Below are 15,000 nucleotides of genomic sequence, written 5' to 3' on the forward strand. Positions count from 1 at the left end.
CCGGAGAACAGAGCCGCGAAGAAGAGAAGAGGAAAATAAGAGGAGAAATGTTGCGACAAGCTTACGGCGAGTGTTCTTTCTTCTGGAGGATGCGAGCGATAGGAAACGGGACGGCGGGGGGCGGCGGGGGGGGGGGGGGGGGGGATTGTGTTCGCTCCAGTGAGAGGAATAAACCTCTCGCCTGGAACCTGGACACGGAGGTTATTCCCCTGTTTTTATTTTTTGTTTTGGGGTCGGCGTCAGAGAAGAAGAAAGGAGCGTTGTCATTTCATCATTTATATTCCAATTTCGTGTTCTACACCTGTGTGTTTACCACCCGGGGCGAGAGAGAGCGGGCGAGCGAGAGAGAGAGAGAGAGAGAGAGGGAAAGAGAGAGAGAGAGAGAGAGATTTTGACTTTTACGTTTCCTTTATTTTTGGAAAGTCACGTCACAACAGCAGAAACTTGATTTTGAAGGATAAGATAAGATTGAACAATAAACAACAAAATCAGAGAGCGAGAGAGAGCGAGAGAGGGAGAGAGAGAGAAAGAAAGAGAGAGAGAGAGAGAAAGTGAGAGGGAGAGAGAGGGAGAGGGACTTTTAGAGAAAGAGAGAGAGAAAGAAAGAAAGAGAGAGGTAAAGTGAGAGAGCGAGAGAGGGAGAGAGAGAAAGAAAAAGAAAAAGAGAGTGCGAGACAGAGAAAGAGAGACTTTTAGAGAAAGAGAGAGAAAGAAAGAAAGAAAGAGAGAGAGAGATAAAGTGAGAGAGCGAGAGAGAGGGAGAGAGAGAGGGAGAGAGAGAGAGAGAGAGAGAGAGAGAGAGAGAGAGAGAGAGAGAGAGACATGGCTGGGTAGCGCCACAACAGGAAATATTGAAACTAATAAAGGACAGAGCCATTATCTCCACAACCGTTCACTCGATCTACTTCACACTTGCTGGGTGTATTGCTGGGGACCCAAGGACGTGCAGGGTCGAATTTGGTGCAATTTGGACGCGTGTCACGTGCAATATTAATCAACTTTCAACACACAGCGAAACAGAGAGCTGCTCAGATCTGTGCGGCGGCAGCGGCGCAGTGGATTGCGTCCGCAGTGCAGCCCGTTCCGAACAGCAAAATTCGGTTTTGATCTGATAGCGGGTAATACCGGGGGCCGGAATCGCCCCAATTTTGTTTTGTGAGAGAAGGTGAACGGGGACGCGCCCCTTTTCCACCGGAGTTGCGCGTGGGCGGATCTCCGTTCACCACACAGCGTCGAGCCAGCGCAGTGCAGCCCGTTCCGAAATTATAATTATAACTGCGCCTTCACTATGTAGCAAATATACTGTATTGTATATCCTACATATCTTTCATCTATTGTAGCCTTTTTTTAACCAGAGATATTCACAGTGGAAAGTGTGAGGTCAAATATTGGGGCAAATTATGCAAATCTTGGAGTTATTATCATTCATTTATTGAAATCAGCAGTGCAATCAGAAGCGAAGGAATAAGATAAAATACCTTATATATAATGGAAATTATGTGTAACAGAACTATGAACTGATAAACTACATTTGTACCAAAACAATAAAAAAATGAGACAGTAACACACGATATCTGACATTATTAATTACACTGTCCTGCTGTAACACATGCACACATGCAAACACACCCATGCACACACACATATACACCCATATATACATATATTGCTGTATACAGTAGGTAGGTATATACTGTATACAGTATATACCTATTCACATACATACAGTATATACATACATATATGTTGTATATATACACATATGGTATATATACATATGCATGTTCACGTGCCATGGTAAGAATGTGCACCCTGCAGTTGTTTCGGGGTCTGCAGCTCCCCCTGTGCTCTCCAGCAGGATCCGCCATCTTGTTTTGAACTGTGACGTGGTCGAACTGAGGGTGTTTCTGTTTGAGTTTGTTCGAATATTTCCTGCTGATCGTTTGGAGGTTCGTGCACTCTGCCACGAAGTGCGGCCCAGTTGGGTTACAATTTGGTCGACTCTAATTGGTCGGACGCCAGAGCGGTCCTGAGGCGGAGCCGGGTCAGAACCGGCTCCTGACCTCCAGCCTCCGGATCGGCCGGTTGAGGGGTTCTCTGCCCGGCTGCCGGCATTGAAGGGCTGGGTAGTGATGCAGTAGGAGCCGTGGTCGCCGTTTTTTGAGATGGAGCCAATATTAAATTGACCTTTTTTTCGATTTTGATGAGTAGTGGTAATTGTCCTCATGCAGCTCTACAGGCGCTGTTTGTAGTTTTTGTGCGCACTGCTTTGCAGAATTCCACGGTACGTTGCATTTGGGTGAGGTTGAGATGTGCGAGAGCACCCTTCACTCCACTGCGACGGAGGAGAATTGCTTCTATGACCGATTGAAGTCATTTGAGCCAGATTCAAATTGTTTTATTGCGTGGAATGCCCTGCGTGCTTTCTGTCACTCTCCCTCTCCCCATATCGCTCTCTCACCCTCTCTCTCTCTCTCTCTCTGTCTGTCATTCACTCCCTCTCTCTCGCGCTCTCCCTCATCCACGCCCTCTCCCTTTCTCTTCCCCTCTCTCTCTCCTTCTCTCTCTCTCTCTCTCTCTCTCTCTCTCTCTCTCTCTCTCTCTCTCTCTCTTTCATTCATTCCTTATGTCTCTCCCTCACTCTGTGCCGCTCTGCCTCTCCATGTCTTTCACTCGCTGTGCCCCCCTCCTGCTCTCTCACTAACCCTCTGGGGGCAGGATGTGCGTCTGGGGCTCTCTGCGGTGCTGGAAAGGACATCCTCCTCTCAGATTAATTCAGCTCAGCCCCGCTCTCCTGGGGTGGAGTGTGTGACAGCTCTGCACAAGAGCCAGAAGGAGGGCTGGCATGTGTGTGTGTGTGTGTGTGTGTGTGTGTGTGGGTGTGTGCGTGTGTGCGTGTGTGTGTGTGTGTGTGTGTGTGTGTGTGTGTGTGGATGTGTGTGTGTGTTGTAGCCAAGCACCTTCAGCCTCGCCTCTGAATCTTTCTTTTCCACATAAAAATAGTTAATATCATGGCGGCAAGTAATCACGGCGGTCCATAAATCCATGATGAGAGGCCACTTTGTTGATGCGCCCCGCGCTAATTAAAGCCGCCGTCAATAAAAGCAATTGTGAGGGCATTAGGAATTCTCAAAAACGGCGGAGGCGCCGTGAGCGCCGCGCACGTCGATAATTAAGTGTAAGCACGTTACGCAAAGATGCTATCACCGCAGCATTTTCTTTATTTATGCGTCAGGATTATACTGCTATATAATCACCCTGATGTTCAATGATTGTCACAACACAAACATAGGAGCAGCAGACTGGGTAAAGGGCCCGGCCTGTCAAGAGCATAACATTGATCACGACGATTCATTGTCATACAAATGATTGCGATGAACAGATAAATTGTCTTTTTCTGTCCATTTTATGCCGCTATCATAAGATAAGCTTATAATCCTGTAATAACACCTGAGGAACGGAGACGTTTATTGACATAACGCTGGAACATAGAAATAGGGGCTGACAGCTAATTGATCTATTTTCAATCTATTGCTGCAACATTACGCCAAATTACCTCTGATAATTGTGATTTGGTGATTAGGGATTAACTGTCTAATAACAGTTTATCACAATTTATTTTGACGCTCAGTGCAAATAATGACACCAGTCCAATGCTACGTAACCCTTTTCCATGTTTTATAACTAAAGTTATCACAATGTGAGCCGCTGTGCTGACCCGCACCGTAACGCCGGTGCCCTACAGTATAGAGCTTTATGTAAGACTTATGCGTGCGTGCTGAGCCGCTTCGGTTTTTTTCGGCAGCCTCCGCTTGCGTCAGGCGGGAGAGATTTGAGGAATATATGGCTTCATCCGGCCCCAAGGCTCGCAAAAATGAAAAAGAAAAGAAAGAAAATAAAAGAAAAAGAATCACAATATTTTCTTTCGGACCCAGGGGACGACGGGAGAAGAACCTACGAGCCATCCGGTACCCAACGTTTCTTTTCCCTCTCTCCCTCCCTCTCGCTCTCTCGCTCTCTCTCTCGCTCTCAGACACCCTCCCCGTCTCGCCCTCTTTCTCATCCTCTCCGTCACACTTCTCTCTCTCTCTCTCTCTCTCTCTCCCTGTTCCCCGCCTTCGCACTGCATCTCACTCCTTTGCCGTCTTCGACACCTGCAGATTACCGTCTACATATAAATCCCCGCATCTTCCGTTGAAAGGTCTCCGGCCTACCCCTACCCCTACCCCCCTCCCCACCCCACCACACCCCACCCACCACTGTGACTTCATATAAATATCTGCTGCTAATAATATCAGAGGCCAGGGGAGGAACGAGAGAATGGGGGAACGGAGGGGAGAGAGAGGGCTGAGGTAAGTGGATCTGTCAGATTATTTCGCCCCATGCCTCCCTCTATCTCCGGGTGAAAAAGCAAAACTCTTAAGATAGGATGGAAAGGCAGAATGAGACAGAGGAGGGGTATGAAACCGCCAAAAAGATATATATATATATATATATATATATATATATATATAAATATATATATATATATATATATATAAATATATATATAAAGAGAGAGAGAGAGAGCGAGAGCGAGAGAGTGTGTCATTTCTTATCCTCCGGTCGCTTGACGCGGGGATGATTGCGCGGCGGTGTTTTAAATTTGTGTGCCGTGTTTTCTTGTCTGTGATGAAACCAAGCGGGGACAAACAAAATGAGAGCCTGGTATTTTAGGTAAAAAAATTGCCAGATGAAGGTGGACTTTGTCACGCAAACAAGGAAGATATTTCTCTGCGGTTTTCCGATGAACCAGAAAGGTCTTGCCGTGGTTGTGGTAGGAATCTTTCATTCGATTTCATCGGCCGGCGGCTGGAGCACGTCCCCGACAGCGGCGAGAAACGATGGGGCACTCACCGGCACCGGGGCTCCTCAGCTTCTCCTCAGATGCAGCCACGAGTCCTGCTCTCTGGCCTCCATTAATTTCCAAAACGCCGTCGGCAAGCAGAGGCTCGTCCGCAGGGGGGGCTGAGAGAGGCCGGTGGGGAGGGGCGGGAGCTTTTTGCAAACACGGCGTCCTCGTCCTCGTCGTCGGTGTCGTCGGTGACATCCGCACCCGGCGAGGCTTCACATCCTTGGGGGGCCGGCTCCTGGAAGGGAAGAGGGGGACCAGAGACGTTAGCACCTCCTCCTACCGATTCAACGGGACGGGCCGCGCAAAGGGAAGAGGAACGAGGGGGGCGTCGGCGTCTCAACCGGAAGAAGCGCCGTGCATGGACGTAGGTCTGGGTTCATTAATGACGTGTAAAAAAGGTAAATTCGCTGGGATGGGACTGGGTGATGGGTCATGATTTGGCCATCCCTTGGTTTCAACGAGGACAACAACCAACAATCCATCCACAAAAAACATTCAGTGAGTGGAGAGGCCATTTTTTTTTTTTGGGTTATGTAAAAACAGCCTTCTCGTGCTAACGCCATGGGATGACTAGAACAGCCTCAATGCGTGAGACATACTGTGACCGCGTCCGGGCAGAGGTCAAGAGCGATTTTGGGCAGTTGGTTTTGATTGGGTCTCCTTCAACGATGTGCGAAAGGGTAAAGTTGATGGTCGAATGGAAGTTGATGAAAAAGAACGACTGCGCTACCGCTGGTGTACAAAGAGGGGCGAGACTTGCTTCAAAAGTGGTCATTTTCAAATGTACAAAAATAATTTGGTACTAGAGGGCGTGGCTATTTAAAGCCGACCGACTGGAAGCACCTAATCAGCGTAAGCAGTCACGTGCGCCAATTTCGACTAGTTCCGACGGAGGGCCGTCGAAGGCCATTCCCATTTTTAGGTCGCAAAGCCGCGTATCGGCTCGGCGAGTCGGCCAATTTTGATCTTGCGCGAGGAATACACACGAGATGTATTTGGTTTCACCAAAGACAACAGCCGACAACCCATTCATAAGCACGTCCAGGAGGGGAGAGCTCCCTATTTGTTCATACTGAAGATGACTCTGGCTATCCGTCACGCTCTTTGGCTTCAGAATGACAGACATTCCGAGAGTATCCGAAGAAACGACGGCCACGCCAACAAATGGCTCGCTCCGCCCGCTGATAATGGCCGCCCCTTCCTCCGGGGAGTGGCATTTGAAGATGTCCATTTGAAAAGAAATGAGACAAGCAACACCAGCTGCACTTCTCACTCACTCCCCCAGCAGCCACCGCTCTCCATTATTGATGAGGCCCTCTCTCTGTTTTCTCATCAGCCGCACGCACGCACACGCACACGCACACGCACACACAAACACACACACACACACACAAACACACACACACACAGACTCGTAGCGGTGCTCGCTCACTCGCCCGTGGGCGCTCGCCCTGTTGTTGTACGGGTGGGGGGGCGTTGGGGGGGGGGGGGGGGGGGGGGGGTTTGTACGATCCAGCTGTTGCCACGCGTGAAAAATCAGACGGCGGGCTCGAGCGCATTTACAACCTATTGACGAGATGCAACGCGGAGGGCACGCAATGTCACAGGTTTGTTATCCCCCTAATCTAAATTCAATAGGGTCACCGTAAGAGGACAAAAAAACAAAACACAGGTGGCTATCTCGAAAGAAAACAAGAGCGAGTTTAAAGCGAGGGGGGTTACTCGTGTCAATTTCTACCAGGAAATTGAAGAAAAAAAAAGCCGTAAACATACACGATCGGGTAGCGCTCGATATCTATACTGTATATACACATCCCTTAGAAATTCATATTCTCAAGATTCAAGATTTTTATTTGTCACATACATATACATACTTCCATACATATATGCAGTGAAATGTAATGCAACGCACCCGGTGATAGCACACAAGAAGTCCTAGGAAAAAGTACAAAAAATAAAATAAAATAAAAAGTAGAAAATTCCTTTCTAATAGACCGACTAACTGACTCCTAAAACGTAATACAGTAAGTGGAATACTTATAGAATAGGATAAAAAATATATAGAATAAAATACAATAAAAAATAAATTGAAATAAAATGGAATAGGTTGAAGGAATATGGCTATGTATATACAGATATGTGCATTTAAAGTGGCATGTGAATTAAAGTGGCATGTGAATGTGAATAGTGTGAGGTAGTGTTTGGGATAATACAGCACAGTATACAACAGTACGGCGCAGCAATACGGCATCACGAACAACCCTGAACAGTGATACAGTATGCGGTACAGTATGCTACATACAGTACAGTAGGTAGTGGAGCCTAGTGCATGGCTCAGTTAGGACCCCTGGTGAGGTCAGCGTTGACAGTTCTGATGGCTTGAGGGAAGAAACTCCGTCTCAGTCTCTCTGTTCTCGCTGCGTGACTGCGGAGGCGCTTGCCTGACCGCAGCAGCTGAAACAGTCCGTTGTTGGGGTGATGGGGATCCTTCATGATCCTACGGGCTCTGCTACTACACCTCCTGGTGTATAACTCCTGCAAGGGGGGGAGGGTAGTTCCAGTGGTACGTTCAGCTGAACGCACCACCCTCTGCAGGGCCCGCCTGTCCTGGGCAGTACAGTTCCCAAACCAGGCAGTGATGTTGCCTGTCAGGATGCTCTCCACTGCTCCAGAGTAGAAGGACTTGAGGATCCTCACCGAGACCCGGAATTTCCTCAGCTGCCTGAGGTGGTAGAGACGCTGCCTCGCCTTTCTCACCAGAGTGTCTGTGTGAACAGTCCATGTTAAGTCCTCTGTGATGTGGACTCCCAGATATCTGAAGCTGCTCACCCTATCAACAGAAGTCCCATTAATCCACAACGGCGCGTGCGTCCTCGATTGTGATCCACGCCTAAAGTCCACAATCAGCTCCTTGGTTTTGCTGACGTTCAGGTGGAGGCTGTTGTCCTGGCACCAGAGTGACAGGTCAGCCACCTCCTCGCGGTAGGCCTTCTCATCGCAGTCGGTGATCAGGCCCACGACCACGGTGTCGTCAGCAAACTTGATGATGGTGTTGGAGCTGGACCTGGCCACACAGTCATGTGTGTACAGGGAGTACAGTAGGGGGCTGAGGACGCAGCCCTGGGGGGATCCTGTATTCAGGGTGAGGGAGCTTGACATGTACTTCCCCACCTTGACCACCTGGGGGCAGCCTGTGAGGAAGTCCAGGATCCAGGTGCACAGCGGAGCATTCAATCCTAGCTCCAACAACTTGACAGCCAGTCTGGTGGGGACGATGGTGTTGAAAGCTGAACTATAATCGATGAACAGCAATCTCACATAGGCCCCCTTCTGGCCATCCAGGTGCGTGAGCGTGGTGTGCAGTACCTGAGAGACCGCGTCATCCGTGGATCTGTTCTGCTGGTACGCGAACTGCAACGGGTCCAAGGTGCGGGGGAGGGAGGCGCAGATGTAATCCTTAATCAGCCTCTCGAAACACTTCATGACCACCGAGGTGAGGGCCACTGGACGGTAGTCATTCAGGCAGGTTGGAGAGGCGATCTTCGGGACAGGAACGACGGTGGACCTCTTGAAGCAGGATGGGACCACTGATTCAGCCAGGGAGATGTTGAATATTGTGGTGAACACCGGAGCTAGCTGGTTAGCACAGGTCTTCAGTACTCGTCCAGATATGCCGTCTGGACCCGCAGCTTTCCTGGTGTTCACCCGCATCAAAGCCCTCCTGACCTCGTGCACGGACACTGAGTGTGCGCGCTCGTCCCCAGCGGTGTAGCTCCAATTAGCCGGCGAGCTAGCAGTGTTGTTGCCAGACTCGAACCGCGCATAAAAGGAGTTCAGTTGGTTGGCCAGGGAGGCGTCCACACTCGTGGCTGGGGAGGAGCTGCTCTTGTAGTTTGTTATTGTTCGCAGCCCCTGCCACAAGCGTCTGGTGTCCCCCCGCTCCATCTGCAGCTCCACGGTGTCTCTGTACGTCCGTTTAGCGTCCCTCACCGCCCTCCGCAGATTGTACGACGCCGCTTTGTAATTGTCCATGTTGCCAGATACAAGTCCGTCGTTGTAAGCGGCCGTGCGCGCATTCAGAGCGCAGCGGATGGATTTATCAACCCATGGTTTCTGGTTTGGAAAAATCCGAACTTTCACCGTGGGAACGATTTCATCCGCGAGCGTAGCCACGAAACTCACTACAACCTCCGTAAACTCGCTGACGTCACTTGAGCTCGCTTGGAACACGTCCCAGTCTACGTCAGTCAGAGCGTCCTGAAGCGCAGCCTCTGATTGGTCCGTCCACCGCTTCACTTCCCTCGTCATCACCAGATCCCGCGCGATCAAAGGCCTGTAAACAGGAAGCAGCGAGATCGCGGCGTGATCTGATTTCCCGAAAGCAGGGAGCGACACGGGCTTGTATCCGTTCTTGTAAGGAGTGTAACAATGGTCCAGAGTTCTGTCTCCCCTGGTGGCACACGTGATGTGTTGGTGGAAATTCGGCAGAACTTTTTTAAGGTTGGCCCTGTTAAAGTCCCCAGTCACCACCACAGCGTCGGGATGTCTGTTCTGAAATCCGCACAACACATCGTGCAGAACCGACAGAGCTGCGTCGGTGTCCGCTTGCGGTGGGATATAAACGGCTGTAATGATGACCGTGCTGAATTCCCGGGGGAGATAAAATGGACGGCATAGTATGGTCAGCTGTTCCAGGTTCGGCGAGCAGGAGTGGGAGAGGAATTTGGTGTTGTTGGCGTTACACCAGCGGTTGTTTACCATTAGGCAGACGCCTCCACCTTTGGATTTCCCCGACTCTCCCGTTCTGTCGCCGCGGAACACGGAGAAGGCCTCGGCTGGACGTATGGCTTCATCCGGCACCAGTGGGGTCAGCCATGTTTCCGTCAGGCAGAGGACGCAACAGTTCCTCGTGTCACGCTGGAATTGAATCCTCGCTCGAAGTTCATCCATCTTGTTCTCCAGGGACTGGACGTTCGCAAGAAGGATGCTTGGCAGAGGTGGACGGTAAGGTTGCGTCCTCATTCTGACCCGAATGCCGCCTCGTTTACCTCGGTGCTTCCTCCGTGGGCCGGCTCGTGGAACAGCGACTCCATTTTTGTTGTTGTTGCGAGTGTTCCCGCGTAGGATTTCCGCCGGCCACTCTGCTCCCACGGATAAAAAGTCCCAAAGTTGTTCGTTTAGGGAAATTTTTATATCCATGAGTGCATCGCGGCCGTATGAGTTAATTGTTGATGTTTTTCCTGTTTTCCTGTTTCCCTGTGATAAGATCACCCACGTTTTCCGGCGTGTTTCCCCCTTTTTTGCCGCATCTTTTGGGAAACAATAACAACGGCGACAATAAAGTGCACTTTTTTTTCACGGTTCTTTCACTCCAGTGGGGCTCCACTCTCGGCGTAGTTAGCGAAATCACTGCTATTATCTTTACATAATGGAGGGTTTCTGCGAGACAGGTCGTTCGCAGGTTGTTTATGCCGGGGCCACGGGCTTCGGCGGGGGGAGGGGTGCCGGCGCTCTCTTCAGCGCCCTGCACCTCGCCCGGGTGTATAATTACGATCACCTCACCAAATAGAAACCTCATTTAGCTACGACTCTGTGCCACAGCGCTCTAATCATTCAATGATGGATTCACCCTCCGCTTTAACGCTGATTGATTCAGTTCTACACTTTGTGGTTGGGCGAGGGGAGGGAGGGGAGGGGGGGTTGTCTAACCTCGTCCAAGTGCACTTCTACTCTGCTCTACTAACAAACGCACACACACACACACACACGCCTGCGCCGGGAGCTGCGGAGCGGGGGCCGAGCGGCGCCGACCCGCTCCAGCCCCGTGCATGGCTGACAGTGAAGGATGAAGGACGGAGCGAGCGGGTGGAGGTTTTATTTGGGGGGGGCTGGGGGCTGAAGAGATCGATCGTCAGCTCCCCGATACCGACGACGGCTAAGTGACGTGAGCGTGGACGGAAATTGATGGCTCCCGACGGGGATGATTACCCCCATACAGTACGTGGTGTCTGAACCGTTGCAACCGTGCGAGTTGCGTGAGAGTGGGTGTAACGCCGGGACACAGCCGCCCAAAATTCAGGCCGATTTCGACCCGATTTTGCCGCGTTCAAATTTCCCGGCGTCGAGCCCCGATTATGGACATAACAGAATTTTTTGTATTTTCCTGCCGGGTCCGTTTATGTATGTAAACATGCGGAAGCGAAGCTGCAGGGACCGCCCATTGTTTCCCACAGCCCCGCATCAGTCGGAAAACCCGAATCATTTGGAGCCGTGTTGCTGCCGACTGTTTTTCTTAGCGGAAGATAAGAAGCCGAAGCTTTGCAGTCGCCGAGCATGCTGCCGCGCCGGGCATCCTATATTTTAAGATAAATATTCCGTCTCAATGTCTTCTTGTATTCAGTAAGTAGCCATGTAATAAGCGGGATAATGTGCAGCCAGTTGGTTATTGCAAAAAAGATGTCTGTATGTATTTTGTGATAATGACCATCTGGCCGCGACATTTATGCATTTCTAAAAAAAAAAAAAGTCGCTTTTGAGCGCAGGGCTTCTGTATCTTGAGTACTTGTGGGGAATTCATTTCACGAGTTACTTGGGATTCAGTGGAATATGTTTTTCTTTGTGCGCAAATGTTCCAGCTCACCCCCCCCCCCCCCCTCACCGCCGCGCACGAGCAGACTGCGCACGCTGACTCTCTCGCCCGGGGCAGGAAGCAAAAAACACAACATTGCAGCGGAGTCGGTGGAATTCAGTTTTTTTCTTTTGTTTCTTCCCCCCCCCCCCCCCCCCCCACAAGGATCACTATGAAAATGATTTCTTCATACGCTTTGATGGCCACGTCTCTGCCGTCCCTCTCAGGATTTGGCTTTCCTTAAGTCCTCATCTCCAGAAAGTGCTCAGATATAATCCCCTCCCCCGATGTCCCGCCGCGGCCATGTGCGTCTCGGAATCCGAATGGAATATTGATATGGATCTTGTAAGGAAATCCACCCGTGATTACTCTTCATCTCTTCTTCTTCTTCTTCTTCTTCTTGGTTGAAGGGGGGGGTGAAGTGACTGTGAACAGATTTCATTACAGCCGAATATATTCAGTGAGTGGAAAAACGCAACGCTGATGGATAACTAATCCCTTCCTCTCCTGAATCTTTGATGGCGCGTAATTACGAGAGGGTGTTTTTTTTTTTTTTTCAATTCTGAAGGCGTCTGTCATTTGACCGAAAATTGCCCGGTTTTTTGTTGTGAAAGGGAACCGGGCATGCCTTTTGAATATGGCTTTATAATTAATTCAGACGTGGTGGTTGGTGAGTAAATGCTTCTTTATTCTCTTGTAAGTGGCCGGTATTAATAATGCACAACCCCGGGGTCCAAGTTCAGTGCCCGTCTTGGCAAAGGTCAACATGACAGCTTTCATCGGCCGCGCGGGGTTATCTCTGCAACCCTTCCTCGCCCGCGCTCTCCCTCGCTTCCTGCCCTCTTTCATGCTCTCTCTGTAGCCCTCGCTCTCCCTCGCTGGGCCCTGCCTCCTTTGTCGTCCTCTCTCTCGGCGAGGCTCGGCGCGGGCCCCCGACACCCCGTTCCGACGGAAGGACGCGGACCCCGTCGGCGGTTTCCCGGGGGAGGCTCAATCCACGCCTCGGGACGGAAAAGTGCAGCCGCAGGTGGGATGACTGGGGGCGCGCGTCCCCCCGCGGCGCTGTGGCGCCTCGCCGAGAGCGCTGGGCGCGCTTTTGAAACGCCGTCGCCCGACGCGACGGCAGGAGCGAACGGCTCGCCGGCGAAATGGGAACGAAACAGGAGCGCGCGTCCGATCTAGGGGCTTCACACGGACGTTAAGATAAAACACGAGAGGAGGCCAGACGCTGCGGGGGCGATAACTGACGGTAGTCCCTTGAGAGGAGGGGGGGGGTCATATTTGGGAGCAAATCTTTTTGATTCTATCTTCCTATGCTCGGTGCAGTGATTTAAGCTCGTGCCAGGCAAATCCCCCGTCAGGAGCCAGGCGGCGGGAAAGGCGGGAGACGCTTATCGCTATTGACATTACCGTAATGCTGTTGTTTTTTCTCATTATCCGTTTGGAGAGAACCCGCCGCTCCGTCCACGTCCTGTTTGCGATTTTCTATGAAGAGCGGAGCCGCTGCCGGGCTCAGCTTGACCGCCGGTTACCATGGACACTCGATTCAAAAAAAGGGGTTTGCCAGACAGACCTACATTGCGAAGGCTTAGCGCAGGTTAAATCACAACACCGATTTATATACCGCGTAGCGTTTTTTTTCTTTCTTTAATCGTCACCGGACCTCGCGTTGTACTCAAAGAGCCCTAATGACCCTCTGTCTTTTCTTTTTTTTTTTTATCAGCCGGGTCCAGGCTGCACCAATATAACAAGAGGGGAAAGAGCACTGAAAGGGTCCAGTGACCCTATTTGCAAAGGAGACTCTCGTCTTCACACCACATCAAAAGACAATTTGACCCTGCGGTTCCATCGCGCGTGATCGCCGGGAGGGTGAAAGGTGCTTTTCTGAAGCACGACAATGAAGTGGAGCGGGAGAGCGGCTTCAGCCCTGAGGGACGCGGTACATGTCGGCGGCGTCCGCGGCACAAAATGGTCTTCTTCAAAATGACGTCCTCCATTGGGTCACTCTTTGTGGCGCTTTTATACTAACTGATAAAAATGGATGTACTGGAAAGCCTCCGTGAGCCTTATCTGCTTTTCCTTTGGAGGATAGGTTGGGGGGGGTTGACACAATGTAGACACCCTGAATGGGACACTACACACATTTACACCAAGGAGACTCCAATTAAGCGTTACAGGTTTTTCAGATAAGAATGTTACTCCAGCTCAGTGCTAACCTTTACATTTCTTCAAGGGGCCGGTCTGCGTGAATGCATGGGTGCCACGTTTGGCCCGCGGGCCGACGGTTGAATATTCCTGGACCTCGACCATACATCTTTGTATATGAGCGGAAATGGAGAAGGAGCATACAGAGGAAACCCATGAAAACAGAGCGAGAGCACAAGGTCTGCACAAGACTAAAGTTGAACCCAAATGTCTGGAACTTCAAAATCAATGAAATATTAATGTCCCCAAACTCTAAAGCACCACCGGTTCTGCATCCTAAGTGCTGAATGCTAAAACGACGCCTTATTGCTCACTGCCCAGATCATGTGGCGGTTCCACCCCGTGATTGCTGTTATTATCGCTAAATTGGTTAATTTCTCTCTGATCAGAGACCCACTCCCGCTCCCCTTCTGACGGAAAAAAACTGTGAAACGTATCCAACTTCCTTGGCAAAACGCCAACTGAATGTCAAGCTGCAGTACAGTGGAAAAACAACTTGCTTTATCTAAAGGTTATTTTTGAAGAGGCCTACTTTATCCCATACCAAACATAGTGTTTTTCAATACCGTTTTCATAATTAATGACTTGGTGGCTTCATCTATTAAACATTTGCACATCAGATTTGTGTCTAAAATGTTGAAAGAGGCAGAATTATGCAGAACTGGAACAGTCTTGAACCAGAAACATACAGTATACAGTAGTACCTCGACTTACGACTGTAATACGTTCTATAAGAACGGTCGTATGTTAAAACAGTCGTATGTCGAAGCAATTTTTCCCACATACACCACGCTCATATTCTTCTACGATTTCCTTCTTAGTTTCAATGGGAGTCATTGCCTTTTTTTTTTCCCATCATCCTTCTTCTTAGGACTCATCATGAAGGGTGAAAATAAACAAAATTCACAGCATAAACACAGTAAATATTAAAAAAATATCGATAAGCCACGAACTACATGCACACACCATGTAGGTCGCCCGCTGACTGACTACTGACTGACCGCTGACTGACCGCTGACTGACTGCTGACTGACCGCTGACTGACTGCTGACTGACCGCTGACTGACTGCTGACTGACTGCTGACTGACCGCTGACTGACTGCTGACTGACTGCTGAGTGGCCGCCGACGCGCCAACTGCAAATTTCAACGCTCGTATCTTGGAGCAGTTGGTCGCAAGTCGATACAAATTTTCACGACTATCGCTACTCGTATCTTGGATTAGTCGTAAGTAGATGCAGTCGTAAGTCGAGGTACCACTGTATCTATATACA

At 50.2% G+C, this 15,000-nt stretch overlaps 1 protein-coding gene across 4 annotated transcripts in view; it reads right to left on the reverse strand.

Annotated features, from left to right (window-relative positions):
- The window catches only part of LOC307234703 (galactosylgalactosylxylosylprotein 3-beta-glucuronosyltransferase 1), an 82,911-nt gene that overhangs the window by 31,291 nt on the left and 36,620 nt on the right, over window positions 1-15,000 (reverse strand). For 3 of the 4 annotated variants that reach the window (XM_080006563.1, XM_080006560.1, XM_080006561.1), the window contains exon 2: window positions 4,897-5,129. The exons of the other annotated variant lie outside the window; for it this stretch is intronic. The gene's annotated coding sequence lies outside the window, so the exon portion shown is untranslated. The remainder of the gene's footprint in view (window positions 1-4,896; window positions 5,130-15,000) is intronic. 4 annotated transcript variants of the gene reach the window in all.

The sequence above is a fragment of the Zeus faber genome (genome assembly GCF_960531495.2).
Source record: "Zeus faber genome assembly, chromosome: 9".
Taxonomy (NCBI): Eukaryota; Metazoa; Chordata; class Actinopteri; order Zeiformes; family Zeidae; genus Zeus; species Zeus faber.